Here is an 11,357-nt window from a genome sequence, read left to right as displayed (position 1 = left end):
GGGTTCCTTCCGTCGTTATGCCTCTTAGTGGGGGTTTGATCATAGTCTCTCCCCTTGTTGTTGTCCCACTTACGCTTCTCACCACTGGCTCCCGATTCGAATTTAGCCTTTTCAGGTTCTTTGCTGGTAATTTGGTTCATAAGGGTATGCGCCATGCGCATAGCTTCCGGGACGTTGGGTGGCTTAGAAGAGGTGACATTTCCCTGAATGGACTTGGGAAGTCCCCACAAGTATCGTTCCATTCTCTTAAACTCCGGGATAACCATCGTGGGACACATTAGCGCTAATTTCAGATACCTATGGTTGTAACCATCAAGATCGTTTCCCACAACCTTCAACTCTCAGAACTCAACCTCCATTTTCTGTATCTCTGTTCTGGGGCAGTACTCTTCGATCATGGCTCCCTTAAATTCTTCCCAAGGAGTAGCATAAGCCTCGTCAATACCTTTGGCCTGAGCAAGTGTGTTCCACCAGGTTAGGGCGCTATCAGACAGCGTACAGGAGGCATACTTGGTTTTGTTCGTCTCTGAGCAGTTGCTTACACAGAACACAGCTTCTAGTTTCTCAAACCACCTAGTAAATCCAACTGGCCCCTCAGTACCACTAAAGTTGTGGGGATTGCATCTTTGAAACTCCTTATATGTACACCCGTTACTGATGGGCTGGTTAACTGGCGGAGCTTGTGGGTTGATTTCCGCAATAGCTGCGGCTACTCTTTCAGCAATCATTTCCTCAATTTGTGCTGTTGTGGGCGCTGCTCTTCCGTTTACCATTGCTCTTCTAAACAAAAATTTTGACTTAAGCCAAAATCCAGCATTTAATAAATAATAATATAGTATATGGCAACCAACATGGAATCAACGCAACACATGTTAACTAAGTAATGCAACTAGATACAGATATCACAGAATCATCATACAGTAACGTAATTAGAACACCGTACAAAAAGTAAATAACACTAAGTTTCCATTCATTAATAATAAGTTGCATACATCCGCATAGGTTCGCACAATACATGAGTAAAACATGAAACTACGAACGAGATTACATAATGAAATCTACTACAATGCCCTATGGTGACGGTGGGTAAAGGATGTCCATTACTTGGGACATCTGGTCCTCGAGCTCAGTTACCCGAGTACGGAGGATCTCCACTTCCCTCGTCAGTTCCTCGACGGAGGGAGATGGTGGGGCAGGCGGTGCAGTCGGTCCAGCGCCAGAAGTAGATGGTGCGTAACGGTAAGCCTTACGCATGAATGGATCAGCAGGATATGGCACAACCCGCTTGCGGGTGGTGACCCTTGTCCTCAGTCCATGTGCGTTAACGGACGACCTACCTCCGTTAACCCCTGGAATAACGGTACCATCGAAACGATACCGCTTCTTCGGCGGGGTAGAGGGTGGCTGAACGGGCGCCTCCTCAGGGTCCTCGTCGGAATCCTCGTCACTGGAGTCATCAGAGGATGAGTCGTCGGATGATGAGTCGTCGAAAACAGCTGGAGGTGGCTCTGCTCGGCCGGTAGTCATAATCCGATATCTGAAAGTGGGATCGGCACGACACGCCCATCAGGAAGGCGTCTAGCCCAATGGTTATGCTCATTACGGAACGTCCCCGTATTCCCCGGGAATCACAACACCACCGGAATGGTGCTGTGGCTCCAAGGGTCCTGGGATGAGTGGGGCTGGAATCTCCGGTGGATCCTCGTGTCCGTCTGAGGTGATCACTGGGTCGGGTGCATGGCCACTGGCTCCAGAGGACGAAGCGCCAGAGTCACTGGAGTGTGTCGACGACGGGATCTGTGAATCGGCAACAATGGCAGGCGAGGTGGAGGGTGAGTCCGAGTCGCTCTCCAAAATGATAACGGGCGGGACATCCGACATCTGAACAGGGGAAAATAACTTTTTCCATGTCAGTAAGTCATAAAGCAAGCACGTATTAGGCAAAATAACTACGACAGTCTAGATCATCTATAGCAGTAAATAGCATGGCAATAATAGCAAATCGTACAGAAGTATCATGCAATCGAAAGCAGATAGTAGCATGCAGTAATGAAAATCAAGTAGCAGTATATGTCATATAGCAGTAAAGGTAAATAGCAGCATGCAGTAAGTTTCGCTGAAACAAGTAAACTAGCAAGTTGTAGATTAGTCCTATTAGTGAATTCTACTCGGTCCGGTCTAGACTCACTAATGCAACCTAATTCCCTACAACCAATGCTCTGATACCAAATGTGACGCCCCGTACAAAATCATCGTGTACGGAAAATCAACAACAGGATCATTACAAGGTCAAACACTATATGCTGTTTGAAAACCAGTTTTGCATTCATAAAAGATAGCGTTTACAAAAGATAATGTGACACAAAGGTCGTTACAAAGTCATTATATGAAAATAACATAAATTACGAATGCAAAGAAAAGTTCCATGATTGAGACATCTCTAAGTAATGCAGCGGAATTCTAGCACAGCAGGTCCTTAACAGCAAGTTTAAACACCAAGACAGCAAGTCTAAACAGCGGAAGCAACAAACATCTAAACACCTGAGAAAACATGCTTAAAAAGTCAACAATAATGTTGGTGAGCTATAGTTTAAGTTGTAACAGTAATGTAAGGTAGGCCACGAGATTTCAGTGCTTCAAACAACGTTTCAAAATAGTATGAAAAGTATATGTTTAACCGTGGGCACTTGGTAACTAACTTAACGTTTGTAACCCCCTAAAAGTACACTTGGCGAGTGCGTATGTTTACGAAGTATTAAACACCCGTTAAATGCTAGCGCGACTAGCCCGAGTGGGGATGTCAAACCCTATGGATCCATATCTAAGATTCGCGTTCACCGGTTCAAAAACCAATGACTAAACGTTACCGAGCTAAGGGGAAAGTTTGTGCCGTTGTATAACCCACACATATATAAAGTTTAAGTACTCGTGCCTAGTATGTAAAACGTAAAAAGCGCATGTATTCTCAGTCCCAAAATAGTTAAAGTAAAAAGGGATGCTATAACTCACAGTGATAAGAGCGGTAAAGTCGATAATGAAAGTATGCAAGTAGTAAGTCGGTCCGAAAGGTCGTCAACCTAAGTCAAAGGGTACTAGGTCAGTATGTTATCCTCATAAGTTCTAATAGTGCATAAAATAAGTTTAAGTGTCATCATCATCATCATTCATCATTGTAAAAGTTAAGTAAGTTTAACAAGTATAGAGGTTGAAACAATAGGCTGAATTTGATCAGCTGCTACGGCCTCTACGTAAATCAAAAAGACGCGTAATCAGTGGTCATGGCTCCGTATGGGAGTCCTCTAGTTGCTGACCAATTTCCAGAACCAAACTCGTCTTCGTTTGACCGTGGTGATGGTTTAAGTACGAGTAGGTCAGAAATTTCAACACAACGTTAATAGGGTGTAGTGACTTTCGGGAGGCCATAAATCCTAAACCGTAACTCGGATTAAGATGAGGTCTAAACGGAAAATCATCTACTCGAACCGAACTAACTGAAAATTAACTTTCCAGTAGCCCAGGTTGTGACGATCGCTCCAAATACATATGAACGAACATGTCATTCATCGATTTCATTGCGAGGTATTTGACCTCTATATGATACGTTTTGTAAATATTGCATTCTTTTGAAAAGGCACACCATAAATGAATATTTAAATCAATGTTTTTCGACATCTGATGATTTCTACATATAGACAATCACCGTAATATAATAGGTTACAATAGTACTTCCGTTGACAATGCAGTCAAAATAAGATACATGGTGATGATTTGGTGAATGCAACGTTTCCTTGAAAAACATGCCATATAAGACTCCATGCACATAGCTTGTCTAACATATAAGCAAACAGCGAAAGACTTCTAGGGAACCTGAGAATAAACATGCTAACAAGTGTCAACACAAAGGTTGGTGAGTTCATAGTTTTAATGTTTTACATAATCTGTACATAAAGGTGGATCACAAGATTTCAGTTGTTTCATCCAGAAACGTTTATCAAAATATTCTACAAGATTGAGCACCCTGGTAACTAAGCTTTAACGTTATAATAAGTACCCCTGTTTTAACATACATGCAACCAACATGTACAATACACGCAAACCAACGTGTACTAAACTCAAATAGCATACGTCTGTTTTATAGTTCAGGCTAGGGTTTTTATACCTGGAACAGATGGGGATGTCAAGCCCTATGGATCCATATACCACTATTCGCGCCCACCGGTTCTTATAACCGGCAGCTACTAGTTACCAAAGCAAAGGGATTTTCGGTTCAAACTCTGTGTAGAATTTAGTATGTACTTGTATCCATTGCGTTTAAAATAAAGTGCATGTATTCTTAGCCCAAAAATATAGATTGCAAAAGCAATTAAAAAGGGAGCAAATGAAACTCACCTTAGCAGCATATAAAGTCGTTCACCAAAATGTGACCGAAACTCGGATTATCAAATAACCGTAGATCTCAACCTAGAGAACATATGTTGGTCAATAAATGTCTATCAAGCTAGGTCAGGTCATAGTGTATCCCAATATTAATGCTCGATATCGACATACAAAAGTTATCCAAAGTCGTTTCAAAAAGTCAATTTTGACAATAGTTCAACGCAACGAGATGTGCCTTATATAAGGATTCATTTACTCGGCTGGTAATATTCAAAAATCCAATTTATCAATCTTACAAACAAGTTGTTTAAATATTAATTGCAGATTCAAAAGCAATTCCAATTAACGTCAATCATAATTCAGTTGACCATATCTTTTGATTCGTTCATCGAAATTACGCGATTTCTAAATGAAAAGTTATTGATTTTTCGCCAGCTTTTCAAAAACATGCATATCATATACCTTTTATCAGTAATATATGTATTTAATTCGTGATTCATCATAAACTGTTTAACGACGAAATTTAGCATACAAGCATGCATAAACATATATACTCGAGCACTAGTCAGGGATGCACTATTAATATATAAAAGATAAGATATGAATGCTCACGTATCAATATTGTGATTCAATATTGCAGGAAAGTACGTAGACGTAACAAAGGTGATAAACACTAGGTTTGATTTGCAAACAATACCCACGAACATTACCCATAACCTCCATAGCTATAACCCATAGTTTCCTTAGCTTTATCCCGCTTGAAAACCATTTTTGAAATCGTTTGGACATAACCTCGTCGTAGTATTTTATGTATAATACTATTAATAATAACATTAATAATAATAATAATAATAATAATAATAATAATAATAATAATATAAATATATATATATATATATATATATATATATATATATATATATATATATATATATATATATATATATATATATATATATATATATATATATATATATATATACGAGAGATAGAGAGATAGAAGAATAAAATGAATCAGAAATCAGAAAAACGTCGAACTTTATAGCATTTGGCCTGTCCCCCATAGCCATGCGATCGCATGGCTGGGAAGGCATAAACCCATGCGATCGCATGGGCTCAGTGTCCAGCTCACATCTGTTTTTGTTTCGTAGTTCGTCGACATCAAATAGTGTTTTACTGTAGCAAATAGTGTTTACTGTAGCAAATAGTGTTTTACTGTAGCAAAGTCGTTTTCAATGTAGCAAATAGTGTTTTACTGTAGCAAAGTCCTTTTTACTGTAGCAAATAGTGTTTTACTATAGCAAAGTCGTTTTTTACTTGTACATCTTATAATATATATACATACATATGATTGTTCGCGAATCGTTGAGAACAATCGAAGAATAATTGATTACATGAATATAGTTCCAAAACTTGAGACTCAACATTAAAGACTTTGCTTATCGTGTCAAAAACATTAAATCATTTAAAGATAAAGTTTAAATTTGGTCAGAAATTTCCGGGTCGTCACAGTACCTACCCGTTAAAGAAATTTCGTCCCGAAATTTGAGTGAGGTTGTCATGGCTAACAATAAAAATGTTTTCATGACGAATATGAGTTGATAAATAGAATTTTATCATTGTTGAATAATATGGATAAAACAATCCAATTACTAGAAGCGTATGAGAGAAATTATCGTAAGAGAGTGAAATGAAGGAATAGTGATTCGTCTTAATTTTTGACGTAGTAACGATTGATTTTCCGAAATTTAAGGAATAGAAAATCTTCATATTCTAAATAAGATTTGATTCTTCGGGAATTAAGGAGATTAAGATCTTCTTTAATTAAATGCGTAATCTGCCTCGATTGCTATGTCTGATATTTCACTATAAATTGACCTCTTCCGTTTCATTTATTTTCACCACTCCTATAAGCTTCTTCCTTATTTCATACTTCCTAATAGATTGTGAAAATGCTTAATCCAGTTCTGATTCTTGATATTTTCTTGACTATCGTATCCTTCATTCTTCTTTTTCATCTGCCACCAGAGGAAGTTATTTTCTTCTACTATTACCTTGGGGTTATAGTGTTTTTCATTCTCCCGAGTCTTTATATTGCTATACGCATCGATATACACGGTTTGTAATTTTCGGGGTTGTTATCGGGCTTTATATTTTCCATTATATTTCGGAGCTTCATGCTTTCATTTTCTCTTCCCGACCTTAAGTCAAGCGAATAATGGTCCAGAATTCGTAGCTATATATTTCGGAATAAACATAGTTAATGTTCTAAGAAAGAAATTGTAATGGCACGATCTTGATTTGTCAAATTACCAGAATATCCGGAAAAGACCGAATCATCAAGAAAAATATTTTCTTGATATGAAAGAGTTATGTAACATGGTTCATGATGAGGGTATGATCTGTGAACCTTTATCACGTTCCATTAGAAACTCAGCATGACTTACTGTAATATAATCACGTTGATCAAGTGTCATTATATTATACTAACTCATGCTTCAGTTCCCAACACTACTTCAAACACATTCATATTTTAAATTCGAAGGTTTCAGAATTTAGAAACTAAAATAGTTTCTTTTATGATTTTACACAGATAACGCGAAGAAGTAAATGATTTAGGATAACAATAGTTGTGAAGATATCTTCAGAAACATCAAAGATATTTATAATGAAAGATATGATGATATCTTAGAATTTCTAATATCGAATGATGGTGAAGAAGATTTGTTCGTAACGGATTTAGAGTCAGGAGCAAGGTATTCGTTAATGACTTCAGCAGACACTGAATCATTTGGATTCTTTGAAGGCAGGCTTAGTCTTTGTGATTTGTCCACAGCCTTCGTCATAGTTTGCTCAACTCGTTTTACAGTTCAAAACCTTCTCTTTTTCTGTGCTTTTCCAACACACTACTCTTTATCATCAAACTTTCGACCGTTAAAGTCGTTTACCGTTTTTGCTGCTTCATCAGCATTTTTCCAAAATTTGGAGAACTAGTTTCGCAGTTTGGGTGTTTTTCAGAAGCTCACAAATCCAGATTGACAGTACATCCGGGTAGTAATAAGATGTATCATGATTTGAAAACAGTGTATTGGTGGCCAACAATGAAATCAGATATCGCCCGTTATGTCGAAAAGTGTCATATATGTGCTCAAGTGAAGGCAGAACATCAGAAACCTTATGGTTTGTTACGTCAGTTACAGATTCCAGAGTGGAAATGGGAACATATAACGATGGATTTTGTGACCAAATTACCTCGAACTCAGAAAAGACATGATATGATTTGGGTAATAGTGGATCGTCTAACTAAAAGTACTCATTTTCTTGCTACCCGTGAGACAGCTTCGTTAAGTGAGTTAGCCGAATTATATGTGAAAGAAATAGTTAGTCGTCATGGTGTGCCGTTATCGATCGTTTCAGACAGAGATTCCAGATTTGTGTCAAATTTTTGGAATAGTCTTCAACAGAATCTGGGTACACGTGTGAATTTAAGTACAGCTTATCATCCTCAGACAGACGGACAGAGTGAAAGAACAATACAGACTTTGGAGGATATGCTAAGGGCTTGTGTGTTAGAATACGGTGGTTCGTGGGATACACATTTGCCGTTGGTCGAATTCGCGTATAATAATTCATATCATTCGAGTATAGGAATGCCGCCCTATGAAATGTTATACGGTCGCCGTTGCAGAACTCCGACTTGTTGGTTAGAAGCCGGGGAGAAACAGTTTGCAGGTCCCGAAATTGTTCAAATGACAGCCGAAAAAGTTGCAATTGCGAGAGAAAAGTTAAAAGCCGCTAGAGATAGGCAGAAAATGTATGCTGATCCGCGTAGACGTCCGGTAACCTTTAATGTGGGTGAACGAGTGTATCTGAAAGTTTCGCCGTGGAAAGGGCTTATCAGATTCGGTAAACGTGGTAAGTTAGCACCGAGATTTATTGGTCCGTTTCCGATCAGTGAAGTGTTGAATGATCAGACTGTGGTGTTAAATCTTCCGTCAGAGTTATCTGGTATTCATAATACATTCAACGTGTGTTATCTTCGTAAGTGTAAAGTCGACGATGAAACACAACTTCTTCCTTTAGAAGATTTAAGGGTTGATTTGAATAAGAAATTGGTGGAAGAGCCGGTCCGTGTGGTTGACCAAAAGGTGACTAAGCTGAGAAAGAAAGAGATTCCGATGGTGTTGATTGAGTGGAAACACAGTTTGGGATCTAATCTTACGTGAGAAACGGAAGAGTTGATGAGAAAACGCTACCCTCGTTTGTTTGACCAAGACCAGATTCTGAGGACGGAATCTTTTTAAGGGGGTGGATTTGTAACAGACTGAAACCTGGGCTAGTTGTAAGTTGCCTATTTTGCCTTAGCGTTTGTGCTTAGTCTTAAGTGCTTTTATTTTAATTATTTTATTAGTGTTTTATTATAATTGTGTTGTGACCAGTTTGTGACAAGGGTCCCAGAACAGGTTGGTTTATTTAATTTGGACTCCGTTAGGACCGCCTAAGGAGATACGAAAGGTTATCAGATAAGATAACTGGTAAATACCCGTGTGATATGGGGTATGGGTTTATAACCCATTTATATGTATGTTTCTTCTCATTTCCCTAAATAAGAAAATAAGTACTCCATACCCAAACTGCATCCCTTCACAAACCCTAATTGAATCTAAGTCTTAAATTGGATTGTGAGGCTTTAAGGATTGATTCATATCATCCTTGTGATCATTTATCCAGGTTTGTTAGCTTGAATTTGTGCTTTAATTCATAGAAATTGGGTTTTGGGTGTAAATAGGTTTTTGATGAATTTTGAGCTTGAATCTTCATATTATGTGTTTGTATGTGTTAATTGATGTTAGAAATAGGTTGTATATATGTTTAGTAGCTTCCATGTGCTTAAAATTTGATCAAAAACGCTCAAAAATCGAGTTTTTGGGGAAAAAAGCACGAAATCAGCGAATGTGTTCCAACCAGTTGCTACAGTATTTTGCTACAGTACCCGAGTTGCTACAGTGCCCAAGTTGCTGCAGTGCCTGAGGTGCTACAGTGTCACTATTTGCTACAGTACGAGTTGCTACAGTGTCACTATTTGCTACAGTGTTCGTTATTTGCTACAGTGTCACTATTTGCTACAGTACCCGAGTTGCTACAGTGTCACTATTTGCTACAGTACCGAGTTGCTACAGTGCCACTATTTGCTACAGTACCTTTTATGAAATTGAAACGGGCGTAACTTTCAAAACGTAACTCTGTTTTTGATGAATAAACTATCGTTAGAATCGTAATAAAGAATACTTTTCAATGGTGAACTTTTAAGAAACTAGATCAAACTGTTTTTAGGCCAGAAAAGGAGTTTTAGTGTGTATGTCGTGTTTTGCACGCACCTGTATGCCATTATTGAATGGAGTCATGATGTAGACTCATAAAATTATGAATATATGGTGTTATGACCTAGTTAATTGTATGTAATGATTATATTATTTATTGGATATGTACATTAACTTTGTTTGTGTTGTTCTCAGGTTATAAGGACAAGGAGGAAGCTCAGAAATAATAACTGAGCAGTTGCTGGTAATTGGTGAGTGGGTCTATCTACGGATAGAGTTTAAGTAGCATATCATGCTACTGTGGTTGACTCTTTTACCATGCATAGTGTAGGAATTTCCATGATAGAATAATATCGTTTGCCTGATGTTGTATGTGAATTATGTGTACACTGTGTGAATGGCACCAGTCGGGCCTAGGAAGACTGGGGACTCGAGACCGTGCCTAGGAGAGGTTAGAGTCCATATGAGGTCAACCGTGCCTAGGGGAGGTTGGGTCCATAGGCTAATGATTGTGGAGTATAGTGTGAACGATGCATCCCATGCATCTGGATAACTATACTGTGAATTGAGTAGCAGGGACTATCGGTAGACTCAAGTCCGATCAGCTAAGAGTCGTGTGCTCGTATAAGCCACCGATCCTCGTATTGTCTTATTGTATGCTAGTTGGTAGTTAGCATGTGTTGTTGTTAGTATATAGCTTGTGTGTGACTTAAGCTATATCTGTTAGATAGATTCCATTCACTTAGCGATGCGCTAATCCCCCACATATTCTCCCCTTGCAGGTTTACGTACTGCTAGTCGGGATGGGTGATGTTGCAGAAGACATGTTTGACAACCCAACTCTGATGTGGACTTTTGTATAAATAATGTTTTGTGATAATGTAACACCGTTGTGTAAACTTAAACTTAATTACTCAGATTAATGTAATGACGCGACTTATAGTGTGTTTGTTAATAAAGTCTTCCGCTGTGTTTAAAAAAAAAAAAATTGCCGGTGTTACACTAAGGGTATTGTTGATGTTGTTGGTAAAACAAGTCTAGCTTGTACCTTACGTACTATTCCTGTCAGGTTTCACTTTATTATTTCTATCCGCCCACTACTAATTTAAAATATATAATCTCTAAAACTTTTAGAAACTACAAATTCTCTGCAGAATATTTCTTCGATGAAGTTATGAATCAATACTTCATCGTTTGTTGTTGTTGATATTCCTTGGTATTTATACGGCGTATGACGTTGATGCTTGTGGAACAGATTGTGAAGTTAAGGTTTGCGATGCGCATGTTGTTAGTGGTGGTAATGGTACTGTTGGTGTTGTTGTCGGTGGTACTGTTGATGCCGGTGATGCTGCTGGTGCTTGTAACCTTTGCACCATATTCTCCAAAGCCACTACCCGAGTGCGAAGCTCGTTGACTTCTTCTACTATACCGGGATGATTGGCGGTTTGGATGAGCGGATGAATAAGATCCAAAATTTGAGATATTATATTATCGTGACGAGATACTCTGGAAATGAGAGAGAAAATGGTGTCTCGAACAGGTTCGCCGGTAAGTGCTTCAGGTTCTTCGCCAAGAGGGCAATGTGGTGGATGGAAGGGATCGCCTTCTTCTTGTCTCCAATAATTAAGTAGGCTACGAACCCATCCCCAATTCATCCAG

This window comes from Rutidosis leptorrhynchoides, chromosome 3 (genome assembly GCF_046630445.1).
Source record: "Rutidosis leptorrhynchoides isolate AG116_Rl617_1_P2 chromosome 3, CSIRO_AGI_Rlap_v1, whole genome shotgun sequence".
In the NCBI taxonomy this organism is placed as follows: Eukaryota; Viridiplantae; Streptophyta; class Magnoliopsida; order Asterales; family Asteraceae; genus Rutidosis; species Rutidosis leptorrhynchoides.
The sequence above is the reverse complement of the archived record's forward strand: the minus strand, read 5'-3'. Positions refer to the sequence as shown.